This window comes from Danio rerio, chromosome 20 (genome assembly GCF_052040795.2).
Source record: "Danio rerio strain M-AB ecotype USA chromosome 20, GRCz13ab, whole genome shotgun sequence".
Lineage (NCBI taxonomy): Eukaryota > Metazoa > Chordata > Actinopteri > Cypriniformes > Danionidae > Danio > Danio rerio.
The window spans coordinates 16,714,439-16,736,549 of record NC_141040.1 but is presented as its reverse complement, the minus strand read 5'-3'; the positions used below and the strand labels follow the sequence as shown (position 1 = coordinate 16,736,549).

Genomic DNA, 22,111 nt, shown 5'->3' with positions numbered 1-22,111 from the left:
AATGTTGTCGTCATCAACTTTATTATACCTCCAGACCGCAGACACACTCGTGCTTTCTGCTTCAAGCTGCTTCCGTGTTCCACTTTGCCAAAACTTAACCAATAGCGTCTCTGCAACAAAGTTATGTCATGCTGCACGCGTTGCTGTTCCTGTGGGAAGTCAAGAATGTGTTAAAAAATATTGAGATATATGCATATATAGTGAAGTTCAGATTGGGAGGTAACGTCCAATTCCTATTGAGTCTGAAACCGTGCGATCGTGCCAGATTTCCGATCAAAAGATCAGATCTGGACATCCTTAATTTTAACCAAGTATTGACCCGATACCAGTATTGGTGCATCCCTAGATTCAACCTTTGTAAAACGAGACTATTAAAATAAGAAGAGGCTCCTTTAAAATGCAATTGAAATGTAGTACCTAATAATGTGGCCATTTCTCTTTACCATCTGAGTTAGCAAATCCACTAATATGTGATCTGAGTGGAGCTTGAGGAACAGCTGCCCGGTCGCGTCCCCTGCCCTGCTGCGCCCTGCTCTGTTTTAATGCCAGTCTGTTCAGTCCCACATAAAAGCCCATTGTGGTCTCCAGCCTGTCACTATGTGTCTGTAATTAGTGTTCTGTAGTTCATTGCCCTCGAGCCCATGGTTAGAAATCACTGGGGTCCTAATGGAGGGCCGGTCAAAGGTCACAGAGTAATCCTGTCATATCTGAGCCCATTGTTAGACTTCCACAGCCATCTTAACCGCCGCCTCCTGCCTCACAGTCAGAGTAAATCAGAATACTGGCGCTGGCTGGACAGACTAAAGGAGGACACTGGACAGGTACGCCTGTGGGGGTCGTAGGGCTGTTTTGTGGATAAAAGTTGGCTTTTTTATAGATCAGGGCTAATTTTGAGTGGTGCTTGCTTTATTATAGCTCATAATCAGGGTCAGGGGTTTATTCTAAACGGCTTGTGCTAAAGACATGAATGATGCTTCAAAGAAGAAGAAATGTGTTATTACTCTCAAGACCATTTGTACTGTAAAATGGGCAATAAAATGGCATAGACATTCATTTTAGGATGGGCTACAGATTACAGGCTTTTCTGATGTTCAACCTTTTAAACTCTGGGTTATTGTAATTATTTACAACTTAAACCATAAAACACATTTATCATTTTATCATAGTTGCAGATTTTTAAACATTTCTCATTTTTTTAGTTTTCAACATTTCTCATTTTCATTGTAATTTAAGATGAAAATGACTTTCAGATGCGTTAGGGGGTTCTCTTTTTTAAGGATAATCAAGTTAAAAAACAAAACCAATATACATAAGTGTCCATTTTTGGCAGGAATTGAGATTAGTAAATCATCTGAAAGCTATAAAAAACATAAAAATGGAAGAAAATTATCTTTAAAGTGTACAAACTTAAGCCTCTAGCAATGTATCCAGCAGGCACACATCATAAGAATAGGCACTGAAAATGTAAAAAAAAAAAATGAATGATAGATGACTTTAGAATACTTTGTTTCGTTACCAATAGAAAGTTCGATAACATAATGATCACAGGATCTGACCAAAAAAATTGACATTTTAATCCATCTGAATGATTTATTAGCCAGCAAAGCACAAACAAAACTGTATCCTTTCCTGTGTATGGAGTGCTCAAATATTCATTCAGTCCTTCAATTGGTCTATATTAGTGTAGGGAATAGTGAATGAGGGAATAGAAGGTGATTAAAGACACAGCTCTACCACTAATTATACTTTGGCCATTTTTGAGCGAGATGCTAGTGGTGTAATCCAATAAAATAATTTATGCTAAGCTAAGCTAATAGTGCTCCTGCTCCTACACAGTCTGGATACCCAAGAATTTCCTGTGTTGGTCACTGTTGACCGGAAACACCACTAGTGTAACAAGGTTGATAAAACACTCAAAATTTAATGAAAGAGGTGATCATCGCTTTTACATGTTCAAGTGTATAGTGTAGATGATATTTTAAGGCCTTTAGGCAATCAGATGTAAAACACAAACACAATATATATATATTTTTTTAGTTAAACCGATCATATTTGACCTGAACATGACAGGAAGATTAATCCGGGGTCGCCACAGCGGAATGAACTGGCAACATATCCAGCACATGTTTTACGCAGCGGATGCCCTTCCAGCTGCAACTTATCTGGAATTACATCTATTTTCATTCACATTTATACACTACAGACAATTTAGCCTACACAATTCACCTTTAACACCAATACACTCTTGCATTCACACTCGGTACACTACGGCCAATTTTGTTTATTCAATTCACCTGTACCACATGTCTTTGGACTGTGGGGGAAACCGGAGCACCCGGAGGAAACTCACGTGATTGCAGGGAGAACATCCAAACTCCTCAAAGAAATACCAGCGACCATCTTGCTGTGAGGAAACAGCACTAACTACTGCACCACTGCGTCACCTTTGTATAAATATGGTATGGCTTAAATATGGATAAATATGGATTTGATTCAAACTTTACTTTGTTGAATCTTATCATAGTTGAACTAAATCTGTTGTTACAGAACAAATCACAAGATTTAAAAAGTACATTTTCACAAAATGCCTTTGTAGAGTGTTTAGTCCTTAGAAGCTGTTTTCCAACAGGTTTTTTGAATTCCAATGTGGTTTTGGACAGTCATCTTTCCACCTTGCTTTGTTGAGTCTCTCCTCTATAGTTTTTGTCTCAGTCTTACCTCACTTTCATTCAGTTTCAGTGTTTCATAACCCGTTCCATTGGGAAAATAGCAGAGATGCATGTTTGTTCATTACTGTGACTTTGAACCAATGAAAAATTGATACACGGTCTCATTCATCTATTCATAAACTCCTCTAATTTTGAATTACAGCAAATGAAAGATTGATAAAGCAAGCCGATTGTGAAGGCATGTGGCTTTCATTCATAACCATTTCCCTGGGAGCAAAAAAAAAAAAAACAAAGTGCAACAAACTGGAGCAGGTGGAGAGGGAGATAAAACCTCCATGTTCAGTGTTTTTACTTTAATCGCTAACAATAATGCCTTGCACGCAAAGATGGACATTTCAGAGGGAAAATACACAATAAAAGACCTAGCCATTCACCACCATATACTCTGAAATATTCTGGGTTGTTTAAAAAAAAAAAACTTTTTAAATAAAAAATAAAAAAATTATAAATTTAATTGAATAATTTAATACAACAATTACAATTTTGAGGTTCGTAGAATGTATTAACACTTTATTTTTCCTTTGGCTTAGTCCCTTATTTATCAGGGGTTACCACAGTACCACAGACCTGCCCACTATTCCAGCAAATGTTTTACACAGCAGATGGCCCTCCAGTCACAAACCAGTACTGGGAAACACTCATATATACTACTATTTACATACAGACTCATACACTATGGCTAAATTAATTTATTAAATTCACCTATAGCATGTCTTTGGACTGTGGGGGACACCAGAACACCCAGAGGAAACTGGGAGGAACATGCAAACTCCACACGGAAATGCAAACTGGCTCAGCCGGGACTCAAGCCAGAGACCAGTTTTTAAAATTGTTTTCCCAACACCATTCTTAGCTAGACTTTGTTACAATTTTACAGTTATTTACTGTAAAAAAAATCCTGTAAAAATACCACATACATTCATTACAGTTACCTGACTAATATGTACTGCATTGTGGGTTCACTGCAAAACCTTTACTGCACGTTATGAATTTGCGGTAATCTACCGTAATCAAAGTAATCAAGTAACTGCTACTGTAGTTGAAGACAAATATGAGACAGTTAATGAAAATATTAGTCACTTGTTTGGAAATTATTCAATAGTTAATGCAAAAAATAAAGGTTTTGTACTGCTAGTGTGAAATGTAAATAAATTACAGTACAAGTACTGTAAACTGCTACTGTACACTGTTAGACATTTCTGTAAATTACACAGTTATTTACTGTATTTCACCCAGTGTAATACTGCAAATTCCTTTTACGGTAAATAACTGTATTTACCGTTGCATTATGGGAATTTAGTGTGACGTCGAACAACATATACAGCGATGTACTGTATTTGTAAAAATTCGTGTATTATACTGTATTTTCCACAACTGCTTCAACGCCACCTTGCGGCGATTCGACTACTCTGCACCACATTTTGCCTGAGGAACCTGGAGCAATTCTGGAGGACAATTTATTAGTGTGCCTGAAGAACATACTGGATTTAACAAACTTTACTTTGGTAAGCTGAGGCAGTGTTTCATTTTACAGAATGTTTTGTGGACGAGAATAGAACAAAGTAAAGTATAAAGTTGGCTATTATTATTTTCTCTGGCTTGGCGTTATTTCGCCCATTTGAGAAATATATCATCTATTAAGATGTTACCTTTATTTCATTTATTACATTAACACTACTATTACTTTAAATAAGACTGTTTATGACTATTAGCCATTGTTCTCGTCATATCTTTTTATTTATTTACATAGGAACCGGTGTTGCAGCGGGTTTTGGTTTAGGAGGGAACCAGAGGTATGCAGACAGTTTTGGAGGACACTTAGCACGAGACAACGGTCCGGCAGAGAGTGTTTTCCCCCAGAAGAATATGAATGAAAGACCATCAAATAATCCAGGTAAAAGCGCGTCTGTCTGTGCTGACAACACTCGACATTGATTTGAGCACCTCTATTAGCATTTGTTTGCTCGGCAACATTAGCTGAAGCGATCTTAAAATGGTAATGTTAACTGTTAGCTAAACTGAGCTAAGTTTATACTGAATTGGACTCAAACTCATTTTAACGTGCAACGTTTAACTTATATTGATTTATACTATATATATTAGATGTTGTGAACTTATTTTTCTCTGGTTTAGAGTAACTTATAACGTTAGCTTGAGAAAATAACATCGCGACGTAACCTATAAGAACGTTAACGTAAATCTACAATATGCATAGAGGTAAAGTTGGTTTTATATTCGCACATTCGTTCATTTAGAAGACTCTATACTGTTTACCATGTTACTTTGAATATTCGATCAGAATTAGCATGCCAGTATGACTTGAAATCAACATTAACACTGTTTATTTGACCGTGAGCATGTTGTACTTTGATAGTCATTAGCTGCTAAAATGATTTCGCTATTTAGAGTTTGCAAATAATACTTTTATGAAATTAAATTATTAAGGGGGAAGTCTGAATCTGCTAATATAAAACCAACTTTACCTCTATGCATTATGCTAATAACCACCTTTTTGCTATTTATTGTTTGCTAATTATTTTTTTATCACAACTCTTGACATTTGGTTTAACATAATTGTTACCATTATATTTTTTTCTGTTTAGATATGGCACTGGCACAGCACCAGGTTTTGTCTGAAGAAACAAACAGCATTTCGGAGGAACATCTTGATCAGCACAGCCTTATGCTTAAAAAATAAGCAAGACCAGTAAGCAACCAAGGTAAACAAATTAAAAAAAAAAGTTGTGTGGAGGTTGTGGATTGTAGCATGGTATTCTTATCTGTATTTTTGGCTTTTTTATGGTCTCATTATAGAATACTGGGAGCCTGCCTGTGCAAACTGGACCTCATACAACAGTAAGTACTGTACATCTATTTGTTTCTCAATATAGTAACGTTACTTTTAATACAAAATGTGTCACATGTTTAGTTGCTAGCTAAATAAAAAAATCTTTTTCCCTTTTTTATTAAACCATTTAGTAGGTTTTTTTTTCATCTTTGTTTATAATATTTTTGAGCAGATTGAGGTCTGTCATGGGTCAGACATTTCAAAATACAATAATTAGTATTGGGATACATGCATTTGTCTATGTATTAAATGTCTTTTTCCCCATTTCATGTTGCCTAAATATTTTGTAATATTAAATAATAAATATTATTATATTAAATAAAATAAAATAAAAATTGTATAAATAATTCCAGAGGATGAAACAAAATGCACAGCAACAACCAGAGTGAGCCAGAAGAAGGCAGGAGAAGTAGTGAAGAGAATGACAACCATGAACAACAGTGAGTTATCCTTCTTTCACCAGCTAACTGAGAACTTGGATTAGGTGAGACACTCTCAATAATTGTATCAGTCTGTTTTAGTTTATTAGGAATACATAAAACAAATAGTCTAATCTGTCCTGCTGTGAATCAACCCATCACAAATGCTTCAATGTTTTTGTAAAACCTTGTTAGGGGAAAAAATAAACAGGACATTCTGGTTAGTTATCTTTTAAACATGGTAGTGAGCAGGTTATGAGCAGGAGCCAGTTGCTCAGTACCAGCTGAAAACTAGCCCAACCTAACTGCCATGCTTCAAAATAATTAACCAGTATATGATTTATTTTTTTTAAACAAGCTTCTTCTATGCTTATGTTAGTCTGTTTGTCCTTATCCAGAGTTCTTCATAATCCTGGACTGGGCCAAATCCTGACTAGATGCTGTGGTGGTCAGGGAGGAGTGAATCCTAAAAGACACACGTGATCAATGAGTTTCCGCATTGATCCAATGGGCCAGCCTGACCACCCGCTGGTGAACTTTCAAGCCTCCGGTGCCTAGACTGCGGCCTTGCACAAGTTTGGCTAGAGGAGAACTGGTCGTGCCCAACTGAGCCTGGTTTCACTCAAGGGCTTTTATTCTACACTTTCATCAGTTGATGAAGTTTCTTCTATGCCACTGTCGCCACTCGTTCACTTGGCTTCGATTGGTGGATCGGTGGATTTGCTCTTCAGTGTTTGGACTTTCAGCAGTGACATTTACTGCTTCAATTCTGAAAACTGGACTGAAGCAGCTTCAATTTACAAGAACTTCTATGTTAAGCTGCTTTGACATCATTGATCTACATTGTAAAAGAGCAATAGAAATAAAGATGAATTGCATTTGAACATGTGAATTCAGACCTTGTTGAGCATTTGACACCAGATTTAGTAATATTTTAAAGTTGTGTTGTTTCTGAGTCAGCTAATAGTTACAAATATTTATTTTTCCAACAATATGCAATTCAGAAGTTTAAATTTTTATTGTACATGTATGTTCTAGTGCTTTGTGTGATTTATTTATTTATAATGTGTTGATTTTATTGCTTAATGTAATTTTCACACATTTTCCTTAAATGCTTTAAGCATTATTAATGTTTTAAAGAATGGAATATTTTGTAATTGTGTCTGGTTTAATGTCAGTAGTACTTAGTACAATTGTTTTTTTTTTTTTTCTCAACAATATGCAGGTCAGACACTTAAATTAGTTTTGTACATGTATGTTAATGTGCTTTGTCATTTTCAATGTTTTTTTTCTTAAAATAAAATATTTTGAATGATTGAAATGTAATGTTTTTACACATTTTTAAGCTTGTTTTAAGCATCTCCAATGTTTTAAATAAAGAGTGTTTATTTTGTTAATATTTTGTAATTGTGTCTTTTTTAGGTATATAGTATTAAAATAATATTAATAAAATTATATTATAAAATATTTAGGACAAAATTAAAAGGTTTACAGTAGCTAGGTTTTTACAGTAGTTAACCATTTTCAGACACTACAGTAACATGCTGTAAACGGATTTACAGTTGTATACTGTAAATCTAAAATACAGTAACTTACTGGCAACAGTGTTGCCAGTAAGTTACTGTAAAAACCCTTTGAAATGTCTAACAGTGTAGTTAAAGAAAAAAAATGAGAAAGTTATTGAAAATATTAGTCAGTTGTTTGTGAATTATTCAATAGTAAATGCTAAAAATAAAGGTTTTGTACTGCTAGCATGAAATGTAAATGAATTAGGGTAAATGTACTGTAAAAATTGTCATACTTTAAAATTAAAATGTTGTCAAGGGCGATTTACCATAAAAAGAAGTTGTGGTAAGGCTAATTTACTGTAAATTTAAAGTAGGGCCATGTAAAACATATTTACAGGTAGTTACAGTAAAGGGGCAGTTGTGGTAGCTAACTTGCAACAGTGCTGCCAGTAAGTTACCACAATGATACAATAAAATGTCTAATAGTGTATTTATTTTGTTTATTTATTCATTGGTTCATTTTCCTTCGGCTTAGTCCCTTTATTCATCAGGGGTTGCCACCATGAATAAACCGCCAACTAATCCAACATTTGTTTTACACAGCAGATGCCCTTCCAGCTGCAATCCAGCACTGGGAAACATCCATGCACACTAATTTTTACAAACACAAACTATTGCCAATTTAGTTTATTTAATTCACCTACAGAGCCTGTGTGGACTGTGTGGACGAACACAAGGTGAACATGCAGAGCTTGAACCTACCTACCCTTTACCTCCTTTCTAGGAAAAAAAGGACCAGTTTTAAAATTGTGTTCCCGACACCACTAGAAGTTAGACTTTACCACAGTTTTACAGTTATTTACTGCAAAAACGTCCAGTAAAAATACACATACATTCAATACAGTTCATTACTGTAATAAGCACTGCATTGTGGGTTCACTTGAAAACTTTTACTGTATGTTATGAATTTGCGATATTCTACAGTAATCAATGTAATCAAGTAACTACTACTGTAGTTGAAGACAAAAATGAGACAGTTAATGAACATATTAGTCACTTGTTAGGAATTTATTGAATTCAGTAGTACATACTAAAAATAAAAGTTTAAATAAAAGTTAAAATAAAAGTTTTGTACTGCTATGTTAAAGGGTCACGAAACCCCAAAACACATTTTTTGAGCTGTTGACAGTCATATATGTGTCCCACACTGCTAAAAACACTATTAGGACACCTATATTTCACTAAAAAGTGTAAATTGGTTGTTTTTGCGTTATTTCAAGCAAATTCGTACTTCCTGTTTGAAACGAATTTTTGAAGCTGCGTCACGGTCATGACATAATAGCGTGTATTCCAGCATGCAGACTGGGCGTCTGTGTCAGAGTGAGTCTTATTACGTCTTACAGTGTGTTGCATTAATGCATGAGTAAGGCTTGGTTCAAACCAATCAGCGCGCTCTATTGTGCAACTTCATTAATATTCATTACTGTCACAGTGTAGACGGCAAAGACGCCACGTTGTGTTGGCAAAACAAGCGTGAAGTGTTGCTTTTATAGTTTGCTGCAGTTAAGTTTTGTTTTCATTTTCTCTCTGTGAGAGCTCAGACTCACGCGTGGATTAACAGTGTATGCGACAACAATAACTTACGTGTCCAAGGAGGATTATTGTTTACCTGAGAGCTGTTCTCAGCTGCAAACGCTGAGATCCAGATTGTAGTCTCCTCTTAATAAAGACGCGGCTCTAGTTGCTGGTGATTGTCCTGTCTCTACAGATTTGGTAAGTGAGCGACCTGTGCTCTTTGTTTATTCAGTTCGTATTTTATTCGTATCAAACAAACTATTGCACCGAGTGCAATAGATAGCACTAACAGTTACAACCAAACTATAACCTCGTGTTGGATTTTGTGACCGGAATAACACACGTGGCTTTCTGACACTACCTGCCGTGTGTATCTAAGTTCTCAGGGAAATGCTGAGTTTTTTTTTCTCTCATTCGCCGTGCGGTATCAAACATTGGACACGCCCACTTTTCTGACTTTTTCCAAAGTAGAGGTGTGAAAACACACTGCTGAAACGAGGGGGTTTCATGGCCCTTTAAATGTAAATAAACTACAGTAAAATTACTGTAAAATTGTCATACTGTAAAAATAAAATGTAGGAAAGGCCATTTTACCATAAAAAGAAGTCAGGCTATTTTACTGTAAAATGAAATTGCAGTAGGCTTCAGCTACTGTAAAACACATTTACAGCTAAGTTACTGTAAAGGGGCATGTTGCTGTTACCTGCTGGCAACAGTGCTGGTAGTATATTACCGCAATAATACACTAAAATGTCTTATAGTGTATTTATTTATTTCATTGATAACTTATGCATTAAAGGTCAACTAGGGTGTTTTATGTCTAATGCCAGTAAAAGAATTAAGATTAATCCAACAGGGGGATTTTTTGAACCCTTATTTTGACTTTTGTTCAGCATTTTTACCATAAGCTATTCATTTCCCTGATTGATATGCATATAATGTGATCCCTCTTTTAAATACCTCTTTAATGAAAAACATCATTTATTGTTCTGCAAGCGGACATGTGGTGGACAGTGGTTGGAAATCTTGGAATTGATGTTCTTGGAGTATTTATTATACTTTTTCACCATGGATTGAAAAAAATAATGGCCCACAGCTTAAGTCTACCAGTCGTTGTGCCACACATAGTTGGCAGTCGTATGAGACACTGGCTGAACTAATGTGGTATATGATAACATCTCCTTCTGCCATGTGCGGAAGGGGGAAACGTGGTTTGGTTGTTTTTTTGTGATGTCCATGTTTTTGAGGTTTCTCTGAGGTTGTCTGAGAAATAAACTCTGTGTTTATACTGTGCCGTGTCCAAGTTTCATTCTAAAAACATTAAAAACTAAATAAAAAAAAAAGTTGGTTTGACTATTTGATATATGTATTGCAGTTTTCTAATTAACTGTATATATATATATATATATATATATATATATATATATATATATATATATATATATATATATATATATATGCATGAATGTATATATTACAACACCATTTTAAAACAAACATGCATTCCAGTACTTCTAATTCCAGGAGTGGTACTTAGTATCACATAATGTGACTTGATTGATTAATTGATTGATTGATTGATTGATTGATTGATTGATTGATTGATTCTAAATAAATCAAACTGTGTGTTTAAAATATGTGTAATATACACTATATGGAAAATTTACAGCCATTTTTTAAAACAATTATTAAATTGTTTGTAATACATTCATTTATTCAAGGAGTTGAAAGAAAATACCCATTTGTTTTTTAACCTAGTGGATTCAGCACGACTCTCCAAATGTAATGTTTTCATCCCAATTGTATGTTTAAAATGTTTAAAACCATATACTGGATGGAAAGCCTTTATAATTACCAAAAAACATATTCAACAAAAAATTTCTAATATTAGAAACTTTTAACAGTTTGTCACTTTGAAATTATAAGGTTCTATCTGTGTTCTGAATGATTTTGAGATATTGAGCTTCAAAATTGTTGAATTCCTTATATCAAACAGTATGTGTGTAACATTTGTTTTTAAATAAAAAGTCTTAAAATGTAAGCAACTTAAAAAAAAACATCCCATATTGTAAATAAGTTGTCATTTAATAAGAATATGTCAATAATTCAATTTTGAATCAATATTTTTAAGGTGACGACTTTTAAACTACACTAAATAATTAAATAAATTTGTAAAATTTATTGTAAAAAATGTCAGCGGTGGTTGCTAGAATTGTCCCATTAAAATACAGTAAGCTTCCATATTTCTTAAATTTAAACTTAAAGCACTTAAAATACTAACATCTACACACTGTACCTTTTTACAGACAAAATCATTTAACACTTTACAATAACACTCATTATATAAGTACAATAAGTACATTGATAATAATGTGTTAATATGTAAACTAAACATTTCTTCATTATGAACTAATAATGAGTTAAGGCATGCGCTAAGCATGAACTAACTACAGCATAAGCGTGAATAATAGCTAACTATTAGTTAGCATATGTTTGTTAATTAATGTATTAATTAACACTTCAGTTTTAGCTAAATGTAACTAAAATGAAATCATGACCTGTTATTGTATCTTTATGTCATGACTTATCTTCGCCGTGATGACAGTAAATAGTATTTTTCTCAATGTTTTTCAAGACACTTTTATACAGCTTAAAGTGACATTTAAAGGCCTAACTAGGTTAATTAGGTTAACTTGGCAGGTTAGGGTAATTAGGCAAGTTATTGTATAATAATGGTTTGTTCTGTAGACTATTGGAAAAGGTTAGATTAAATGGGCTAATAATTTTGACCTTAAAATGTTTTTAAAATAAATAAAACTGCTCCAATTTAAAACAAAAAGACTTTCTCCAGAAGAAAAAAAAAACATTATCGGACATACTGTAAAAAATTTCCTTCCCCTGTTGAACAACATATTGTAAATATTCAAGAAAGAACAAAAACAAAGGTGGGCTAATAATTCTGACTTCAACTGTATGTCCAACAAGTTTTATTTTGTTCCTAATGTTACTGCCCCTCATGTTGCATTTGCACGTTGCAATCACTGTTGCTATTGCACTGTTTTTCTCCACTTGCTCATGTTCTGCTCCGCAGCCCAGCTGAATAAAGCCGACACAAGTGGGGGTGTGACGCGTGCCATTGTGTTTGTGCAGAATATGGACTCTCTTCCTCTCTCTCCTCATCTTTTTTTTTTTTTTTTTTTTTGCCACCTACGCCATCCTGTGTTCTTGTTCTCATCAAGAGACTGTTTCTGCTCAATCTAACTCTGATAAGACAGAATGTTGTGTTTGTCCTTTTAACTGTTCGACACTAGCCTTGTATCAATTTCATTATCTGCTCGCGTACACACATAGCCTGCACTCGCGCTCATATACAATCTCTGTATGGCTATCCTTACTACAACTACAGGCAGGAAATCCGTTGCCTTGAAAACAGTTTCAGTGGAACTCCATTGTGTTGGTTTGTTCTTTCCAGAAAAGCCCAGTGCCCACGTGAGAGGAGTGAACTTCCTGAGCGTTTCTGTCACACAGTGTGGACACCACACAAACCCCCAGCTTATTTTCTGCTCAATAACACACATTTGCCTGTAACTCATTGTTTGGAGGCAGGACCCCGCATATGCTAAAAAAAAGTTCTTTACTGCCATTTGTGTTTACATAACAAGCCTGGCCATGGAGTTACAATACACTATTTCTTAAGCAAAGAAATTAAAAGTTATTTTTAGACTTCTAAAAAAGTTATTTGTGGAACCCAAAATACACAACCTGACAAAAGTCTTGTCGCCTTTTTAAGTTTTAGGAGCAACAAATAATAACATGACTTAGTTCATCATTTGGTATCAGATGAAAGCATAAGAATTCTATTACACTTATTTTACCAAAATAAAATATGATCATGCCTTGATTTTTAATTATTTAATTTGGACAGTAAGGTCTGACTTTGTTTAGACGAAAGTCTTTTCACTTAACAGAAATAATGTACAGTATATAATATATATAAGTCATGGTGCAGTGAAAAAAGATTTAATATTGTGTATGACTCCCAAAAGCTTGGAGGACTGCATCTATGCAGCTCTGCAATGACTTATTAATAAAGTCATCTGGAATGGCAAAGAAAGTGATCTTGCAGGACTCCCAGAGTTCATCAAGATTCTTTGGATTCATCTTCAATGCCTCCTCCTTCATCTTACCCTAAACATGCTCATTAATATTCATGTCTGGTGACTGGGCTGACCAGTCCTGGTGCACCTTGACCTTCTTTGCTGTCAGAAACTTTGATGTGGAGAATGAAGTATGGGAAGGAGCGCTATCCTGCTGAAAAATTTGCCTTCTCCTGTGGTTTGTAACGTAATGAGCAGCACAAATATCTCGATACCGCAGGATGCTGGTGTTGCCTTTGACTTCGCATTAGTGGTTCGATTCTGATTTTTTAAACATCTTCAACATTCTTTACAGTTGAACACTGTCTTTCAGATTTTGTTCTCCAAACTACGAAAAAAAGTAAACTAAAAGGTTAAAAAGAAAACTTTTTTTTCAGTCTGAATTTCACACAATATTATTTTGTTGTCCCAACATAAATCTATTATGTTAATTTAATAATTTTTACAAACTTAAGTGCATTGAACAAAACACAATTTCAAAAGTACACACTTAGGGTGCTTTCACACCTGTGAATCGATTCAGTTGTTCTGAAACAGAGATTACAAATGTTACATTGTTGCTCTTTGCTCTTGGAGCGGTTCCCTTTCACATTGCAAAGTTTCTAATCGGACCAAAAGAGCTAAAACAAGTCACGTGAGAGTAAACTCTCCTTACATTAGTCAGAGTGTCAGGGTTTATTTTGCTAAGCTGTCCCGCTAAGCTGTCAGGGGAGGGGGTGGTTTGATGGTGATTGACAGGGTGCGCGTGCGCGATGTGGCTGATGAGAGATGCGGTGGGGAGGGGTGAGAAGGGTGCGCGACGTAGCCTATTTGAGGACCGGGAGGGAGACGCGAGATTACCGGGAGATCATTACTCGTTTGCGGGCATCCGGAGACTCGCGAAACTTCCCGCCCTACTCATAATTCTCTCTTCATATAGCCGTAAGCCTATTACATATCCATAAAACACTGTGATATAACCGCACTCGGATCGGATCACTTTCTCACTGCAATCGAACCGCTTCAGGGTTCGTTTCAATCGAGCCGAGACCACCTCATTCAAGCGATCTCGGAGCGATTACGTTGGCGCGGAACAGAGCGCGATTGCCCTGTTCACATATGCCAAACGAACCGCGCTAACTGGGCAAACGAGATACGTTCCGAAACAAAAGTGTAGGTGTGAAAGCACCCTTAGCTAACACTTGATACTGATTGCAGGTTTAGCATGCTGACCCGAAGGAGAACCCTGAGCTTGGAGGTACTTGAGCCCATGGCTCTCGCCTGGAGAGTTCCGGGATCAGGTGGTCTCGAGAGCTACTAGGAGGAAAAAAGGGGAGATAGGGTAAATAAAGGATTCTTCAAAAAATGAAGATAAAAGAGGTAAGAAAATTTGTCTATTTATGTAGGCTTGAAGTCGTCTGATTGGTTTACCAATGATTGTCGATGCGAGACCAGCCGTTTTCAATAATAGCACATGATCCACTCGAAATTGTAAAACTTCAGTTGTCCCTAAAAAACTTTCGAATTGTGTTTTTAACTCATTTTGAAGAAGTAGTTTGAACTAGCAGCACAAGCCATTTATTTTGAGTGTTTGAAAGAGATTCATAGATGTTAAGTCTCCACAGCCTGAACACCTGCTGGTGACCTACTCACACCTGCAGCTTCTCCACATTGGATGTCCAGCGTTCTTCAGCCTCTAGCGCCTAGACCAGTGGTGGGCAAACTCTGTCCTGGAGGGCCTGTGTCCTGCATAGTTTAGCTCCAACACTAATCAAAAACACCTGAACATGCTAATCACTGTCTTCAGTATCACTAGAAATCTATAAGCAGGTGTGTTTGATTAGAGTTGGAGCGAAACTGTGCAGGACAACGGCCCTCCAGGACAGAGTTTGCCCACCCCTGGCTTAGGCTGCAGCTCTACATAAGAAGGTTGGCCAGAGGAGAAATGGTCATGCTCAACTGAGCCTAGTTTCTCTCAAGGTTTCTTTACTTTCACTTTTGTCAATTGGTGAGGTTTGTTCCTCGCTGTTGCCACTGGCTTGCTTGGTTAGGGACTTGTGGAGCTGCACATCGATGGATTTGCTCTTCAGTGTTTGAACTTGTGTTACAGTATTTGAGCAGTAAAAATTAGAACCTCAACTCTGAACACTGGACTAACACAGCTTCAATTTACTAGAACTTCTATGTTAAGCTGCTTTTATACAATTCATTCTAAAAAGCGCTATAGAAATAAAGATGAATTGAATTTAACATTTTCTGTGTGACATCAATAATAATGGTTCTTTAAGCACTCTAAAAGTAAAGGTTATTTATTGACATCAACGGATGTATGAAGTACGTTTCTACCTTTTTTATTTAATCAAATAAGCTTTTCTATTCATCTTGATCAAACAGACTAAACATGTTAAACTTTGTATAACTTTTTTTGTTTTGTTGAGTAGTAACAAAAAAACAACATTTGTTGTCATGACTTTTGTCAAACCATATTGTACATTTATAAAATTTCCTTTAGAACTTACAGTACTTTACTGGAAGCAGTTTACCAGTAACTTTCTGTAAATCAAGTACAGCAAAATACTGTATTTACATTTACAGCACCATTTATCTTCCGTGTAAAACATGCTGATTACACACAATTCCTTTATGTTATCCTAACACAAATCGATCAAGTTAACTCAATCATTTTTACAAATTAGAGTGGATCAAACAGAAACCAATTAAGTTGTCCCAAAAATACATAAGAATTGATTAGTTTCAACAAATTTTAAATAAGCAGTTTAAACAACCAGCAAAAGTAATTTGAGTGTTGTTGTATTTGTATTTACAGTATTGTTGTAACGGGGAGACTGACACGGAGGGATCCATTGGCAGTATTTATTAAGTCACACTTAATCAACATACAGCACGCACGACTGTGCGAACATACAACATACACATCAATGAATATGGGCTGGTGATTGACAGACACAAAGTGATTACCAGGCATGGGTCAGAGGCAGGCAGCGTGATTCAGAGTCCGTGTAACAGGCTTAGGTCGTGGGCAGGCAGAAGGCAGAACAGAGTCAGGAAACGGGCTGAAGTAGTCAACGGGAGATCAGGCAGGATCGAACGCTCAGAAATGCTGGCCGGGGCTAAACAAGACTTCGCACAGAGAAGTGAGTGTGAGCTGCTTATAAAGGGTACGTGGGTCATTAACGGAATGGATATCAGGTGTGCTGGAATCAGTGGGAAAGGATGACGTAATGTTAGAAGTCCGGAGATGGTGGCCTCTGCTGGCCAGCGAGGGGAATGACTGGGAGTCGGTGACAATTGTGTATCTTTACTGTAAAACACGCTGTAATTTTCACAATGCAACTTTTGATGCAACCTTAAATTACATTGTAATATATATATATATATATATATATATATATATATATATATATATATACATTTTTTTTTTCTGGCAGCTAGGGTGTCGGAAAAAAAAACTAAACTTAAAATAACAGCCGTTATATTACAGACATTTACTGTAAAATAACTTGACTTTAAATTACAGAAATTAGCTTAAATTTACATTTCCGGTAAACTTCAGTAATTTACCATCTGTTATTTTACAGTAAATGTCTGTGATTTTAAAGCCGTTATTTTACAGTGTTTTTCAGCACCCTAGCTGCCGAAAACATTTTTTTACAGTATACAGTAACTTACTGCATAACTGTCCTACAGTAATCTACTATTCATATTACAGTTAAAATTATGTAATAATTGTTAACAGTGTACCTTTGTACTCCACAAAAGTTTTATTTACATTTTCCACACTAAGAACACTTGTTCTAAGTGTTCTAAGATTTTAAAATCTCTTTTCTTTATTTCTGGGAGTGTATGTGCACATTGAGCTGGTGATCACATCGGAGATGTCCAGATTTCAGCAGAAACATCATCTCTGGCTGCACAATGACTCTTTCTCCAGAGTCTCTGTGGGCTTATGGTGTTGCGCTGAGGGAAACTGCCGCTGTTGTGTAGGTCGGGAGGTTGTAGGTTGGAACCTTATGACGCATGGCTCAGTTTCTTTTGCTTGGCCGAGTGTCAGAATGATTACCAATAACACAAAGGCTTTCCCTCCAAGAACTGCTGTTGTTTCAGCTGTTGACGGAGAGGAGAAAAAAGACAGGTTCCTCTACGGGTTGTTTTCTCAACCAGCTGCGTCCTCATGGACCGTGTGCTCTTTTTTTTCATAGCTTTTATCAACAACTCAAAAATAATAACAGGAAAGCAGTTGTAAAAACAATGTAGCAAAGTTCATTCTTAACATTCATTAGCCGTTCCACCTCATTGGTGTGAAATATGAAATTGTCATTTGGTGTTATTGGGCACAGCGACTGCTGAGGTTTTGGCAGGTTTTTTCTTTTCTCTGTAGGTCAGACATAATTAAAGACGCTGTTATGAGGAGACGGGACAGCTGTTTCTCAGCACGTCTCGCAGCGCTTTGAGTGTTAGAGGATGTGCCAGTCCAGATTTCTGCTCTTCGCAGCACGTCTCTATCAACAAGTGACAGGAGACGAGGCCGCCAACACCACTATGATTATGTTTACACTTCCATAAAACTCTAACTGTGCTCAGGTTTACCAGTGCGTGAGCTCGCATTTGCCAACATACTATATTATTTTCTTGGATGTTTCCTGTGTAAAGGTCTAAAACAAACACTTTGTTACATAACTGTGATGTATAGCACTGTCAGATTGCTGGTATGCAAATAAGCAACAAACCACATCCAACAGGAGTTACTGCGGATGCAAGAGGCAGCTTTCTGAAAGGGATATCCGGGTGCTAACCCAATCCAAAAAAACATAAAACCACTCTCCTGTTTCCACCAGAAATGTTTGTCTGGAGCTCCACAGTGTCAATATACATGGGCGGGCTGCTATAGCCAAACCTTTGGTCACTCGTGCCAATGCCAAATGTTGGTTTCAAAGGTGCCAATGGTGAAAATCTTGAGCTGTTAAATCTCTGATGAATCCACCTTCGTGGTCTTTCCTTCCTCAGGGAGAGTTATGTTGTGGAGAATTCCCAAAGAAGCGACCACTTACTCTTGCATGCCTAAACTAAAACAAAATGCAACAAAACAATCCTCACAGAAGCAGATCAGTATATAAGATACTTTCTAATTAAAAATAGAGATGTAATTATGTCAAAATCACCCAAAAGTTCACCCAACTGCAATTTATATATACAGTAAAATTAGTTACAATGCATTCCTTAGTATAATTTAATTTAAGCCACATTTAACTGTAATTACCTGACAATTAAGTGTCCAATATGGTACTTTCTGTTTACGCTTAAAGTGATAGGTTACCCAAAAATTGAAATAATGCACTTACCCTTCAACTATTCAAAACCTGTTAGAGTTTCTTTATTCTCTTGAGTGGAAAAGAAGATATTTTGAAAAATACTGGAAGCTGACACCAATAGTATTTTTCTTTCCTATATAGATGTCAATCAACCAGCATTGATCAAAATATCTTATATTGTGTTTAACAGAAGAAAGAAACTCCTAAAGATTTAAAAATAAATAATTAGGTAATTTTCACTTTGAGGTGAACTATCTCCTAAAGTATATTATTTCCAAGTATCAGCATTGCCAGATGTACGATAATAATTCCAACCTCTATACAATCCACAATCAATAATAAAAAAATAATCCTATAATGTACAATAATTTCAGAAATTTGCAACATTTAAAATGAATTTTACTGTTATCTTAGTGCTTCTATACTTATTGATCTAGCTGCATCTTTTGTCTACCGTCTGTGAGGAGAATCTTCTCAGCCAATCAACATGGACAATGCCATCTCATGAGTTAACATTCGTGTTGCACGTGACTATGCTTAGGTCAATAGTTTTTAGGTTGAAGTCTATTTTCTAAGTTGATCTGGTGTTGCTTTGCAATAACACTTCCGAAACACTAGCTGAGGTTTTTATGTTTCCTCTATCTCAGTTTTCTTTGCTGGTGTTTTGTTTTTTTTTTGAACGTTACCTTAATGTACAAGTTGCTTAACTCGCTCATTCAGAGGCAGTAACCGGTGGATGTTCAACAACTTTAATCATAAGGTAAACACAAAACAAGTTTCCATCTGGAGCTCCTTCATGGGAATCGAAGCTAGTAAACAGTCACTCCAACAGGTTTGCGCAGCTCTTGTTCCTGCCCACACTCGCTACCAAGTCGACCAAATACAGAGCTTGAACTATGCATGTTTGCAACATGTAGTTACATTTTTTTAGAGGTGCACATCCGCATCTGCATTTTTTTATTGTGGTAATTTGCACCTTGTGTCAAAATACTATTTGTCTTGATAATTTCTGTAGACTGTCCATTTGACTAGTGTTCAGAAATCTTTCTCTAAATATGATAACTTTGAGGTTCTGGTACGAAAACTTTGACATTTCCAATCTGGCAAGACTGCCAAGTATGGCAAGGCTCATTTCTATTAACATTAAATTTGAAAGCACAGTTCTGGTAACTCTTTCAGACTCTAGTTTTTCCACAATAACCAAAGAGCATGTTTGTATACAATAAAACATAGACAGTATCGTTTAATTTAACAGTAACAGTTAACAGTAACAGTTAAACATAACTAAATTTAAATAATCATTTTGACTAGTAATCTTTCACCACTGTATTCCTTGTCATTTTGTTTACTGGCAAATTAGTTTCCACTTTTGTTTTACCTGATACATCTTTAGTGGTCAGACCTGTATCAACAACCTTAAGTAACAAAAACAAACACCTTTATGTTAGTTTAATTGCAGAATGTGACAAGCTGACTGATTTATTTGAGCAATGGGCTCTCGAATGAACCCAAAATGAATAAGCAAACCTGGCTGAAATGATCGGTTCTAGCTCATTCAGTCAGCCAAAGTACTTGCATTGTTTTTGCTACATTCGACAAATGTTCCCTGTTGCACAAGGTGACATGTGCCAACCTCCACCCAGTGAAAACAAACATTTGCTGTGACCCTGAACTGATTATAATCACCAAGAATAATGGAACAAAACTCATTCGTGCCAAACCTGTCTCATTAACATACTGTAAGCATTAAGGAGTGTATGGACTAATATCCACATTGACATTTTCAGTACGGTTGTTTCAGTTTGGTATTCAAGTGTCCCAAACAAATACAGAGTTGTATTAATATCCACGCTTAAATACCAAGATCAGAACTTTTTAAATGTCTTTCAGTTTATTTCACTTGATGCAAGAATCAACTGCCTGGTTTCACTGTTTAAATGTAGGTATTAGCAGTGTTGGGGGCAATGCATTACAACCCTGCAGGCACAGGACGTCAACATGACGTCACATGACGTTGGATTTTGTTTGGAAACGAAAAACGATTTGACGTCAAAGTCCAACTTCCAACCTAAAATCAACCAATTATCGTCTACTCATTTTACACCTTGACATTGTGTGAACATCACCACTACGACATCTATCCGACGTTGGATTTTGGTCACTTTACAACACAACCTAAATCAACCAAATATCAACGTAATTTGATGTCATTATTGGATGTCAAAATAATTTCTTTAGACGCTGACTAGACTGACTAAATCTAACCTAATATTGACATCTTATGATGTTGTGTGCCTTCTGGGAAGTGACACGAGATATGTAATAATATTAATTTTCTAAGTAACGAGTTATGCATTACTTTTCAAAATTAAATAGTAATATTTGAGTTACTTTTATAAATAATGCAAGTTACGTTTTAGCTTAATTAATTCACTTTTAAAAATAAATTGCTGAATTACAATAAACACAAATGACAACACATACGCAATGAGAAATTGCAGAAACAGACAGAAACCAAGATGGCAGAGCCTTAAATTTCTGTGATGAAAATATTCTCTCATTATTTTAAAGACATGCAAGAAAAGGAAAAGAGCGTTATCTGAATGGACTGCGATTTTGCTCTTAAATAAGACCAAAATTGTTTTAAGCTCTCATTAATCTGTCTAAGCCCTGAGGTCAGGAAGTTCTCTACAGATCCAACATTAAATTTTTTTTGTGTGTTGTTTTTAATTTACACAGTGGTAATTTTACACTGTGTTGTTAATTGCAGAGGTCCTCTATTTAAAAAAAAAGAAGAAAAAAAATAAACTTTCAAGTTCTTATAGAGATCAAACCTCAGCTAGGTCAGTCATTTGTACTGACTGCCATTAGAATTTTAAATCCTGGGTTTTAAGTATGTTTAGGTTTTAATTGAGTTTTTAATGTGATTTTAGGGATAAAATTGAATGTATTTTAGTTGCCTGCTGATATGTGTAATGTGAACACTGATGTGGTTTGTGCGGTGAAGCCAAAGATACATTTCCACTTGTGGACAATAACGAAAAGCAAAAGTAATGTAACGCGTTACGTGAAGTTTACTTGTAAACTATTTTCGAGATTAGCATGTGCTTATGATTGATCAAGATGGTCCTGCATTAGCTAACACATGACTGACCAATCAGATGATTCCTAACTCACTATAAATATCCAGAGTTTCTTACTTCAGTTAAATGGGAGGGAGCCCCAGGCTCGAGGATCTTATGAGCTCAGGGCTCTTTCCAGGGACAGCATGCCAAGCTTGCTTTAAAATCAATCATTAGCTAAGTGTGAACACTTGAATTACTGTAAATTCATAATGTAACACAACCAGTTACTTTTTGGGGGAGTAACTCAATATTGCAATGCATTACTTTCTTAAGTAACTTTTCCCAACACTGGGTATTAGAATGTAAATTACACTGCTTCAAAACATAATTAGGCTAATCCAGATATCCCCAAAGGTAGTAAAAATTATAAAAGTGATAGGGGCAAAACAAACCATTTGGGCTAAAATAATTTATTAAGTGCAAAATAATCTGCCAAATGGG

General features: G+C 35.9%; 2 long non-coding RNA genes across 3 annotated transcripts in view; both read left to right on the top strand.

Moving 5' to 3' along the window:
• Positions 1 to 21,328, top strand: part of LOC147832172 (uncharacterized) — a 43,127-nt gene extending 21,799 nt beyond the window's left edge. The window contains exons 2-4 of the long non-coding RNA XR_015518259.1: positions 14,434 to 14,899; positions 15,737 to 15,966; positions 17,045 to 21,328. This is a non-coding gene — a long non-coding RNA (uncharacterized LOC147832172). The remainder of the gene's footprint in view (positions 1 to 14,433; positions 14,900 to 15,736; positions 15,967 to 17,044) is intronic.
• On the top strand, positions 3,912 to 7,393 carry LOC137488627 (uncharacterized). 2 transcript variants are annotated; one of them, XR_015518257.1, is made up of 6 exons: positions 3,912 to 4,234; positions 4,480 to 4,623; positions 5,333 to 5,449; positions 5,544 to 5,585; positions 5,931 to 6,017; positions 6,395 to 7,393. It is a non-coding gene; the product is annotated as an uncharacterized LOC137488627 (long non-coding RNA). The 2 variants fall into 2 exon arrangements; XR_015518258.1 differs by having other exon boundaries at positions 5,931 to 6,061.
• Positions 21,329 to 22,111: the final 783 nt, after the last annotated feature.